The sequence below is a fragment of the Bison bison genome, unplaced genomic scaffold, assembly GCF_000754665.1.
Source record: "Bison bison bison isolate TAMUID 2011002044 unplaced genomic scaffold, Bison_UMD1.0 scf7180017864146, whole genome shotgun sequence".
Classification (NCBI taxonomy): Eukaryota; Metazoa; Chordata; class Mammalia; order Artiodactyla; family Bovidae; genus Bison; species Bison bison.
This window is the reverse complement of record NW_011494718.1, coordinates 4191987-4192912: the sequence shown is the minus strand read 5'-3', so window position 1 is coordinate 4192912 and position 926 is coordinate 4191987.

Sequence of the window (926 nt, the reverse complement as noted above, 5' to 3'; positions counted from 1 at the left end):
GGAAAAATGACTTAAAGGGTTGGATTACTGCAGGTTGGGGGCAGCCCTTGAATGTCTCTAAAGGAGGAGATAATGTGGAGGCAGGGCTCTACAGTCTGAAGGCTCAGTTCTACTGTCTCCTAACATGAACGATTACATGGCCTGCATGAACCTCATTTCCCACATGTGTAATGTAAGGGTTTACACTTGTCCTTCACAACAGACAGTTATAATGAAGATAAAATGAATTAATGAAAACAAGAGTTATTGGTACACCATCATCATTCTTTCCTCCCTTGAAAAACACAAGAGGTACCCAGGAAGCCACCTCAAAATTTTACAATAGAGCTCAACACTTAGTATGACCTTGGAAGCCTGGAAATACATAGATTTGCTTTCAAGTTCAGCAAACGGTTATCACCAAGGCTGTCTGTAGCACATGGCCATGTGGGTTATCCACGGCCCAACTCTAGGGAGCACCATTCTTATAATGTGGGACCTGCAGCTGAAAACTAAGGGTTAGTAGGTAAAGATTTCAAATCTTACTTTCTATAATAAACTCATATATTATTAAGCAAACCAGACAGCTAGCTATCCAAACACGTGGCACACGACCCTCATACTTTCAGATAAATTTGAGAAGTGCAATCAATGTAATGAGTAAAACGGTTTCCATCCTGAAGCTCTAAGTCTCTTTTTCTAAGTGCTGAAGTGAAAGTCGCTCAGTTGTGTCTGACTCTTTGCGACCCCCTGGACTATACAGTCCATGGAATTCTCCAGGCCAGTGGAATGGGTAGCATTTCCTTCTCCAGGGGATCTTCCCTGGATCAAACCCATGTCTCCCACATTGCAGGCGGATTCTTTACCAGTTGAGCCACAAGGGAAGCCCAAGAATACTGGAGTGGGTAGTCTATCCCTTAGTTTGTTTTATATATATATATATATAT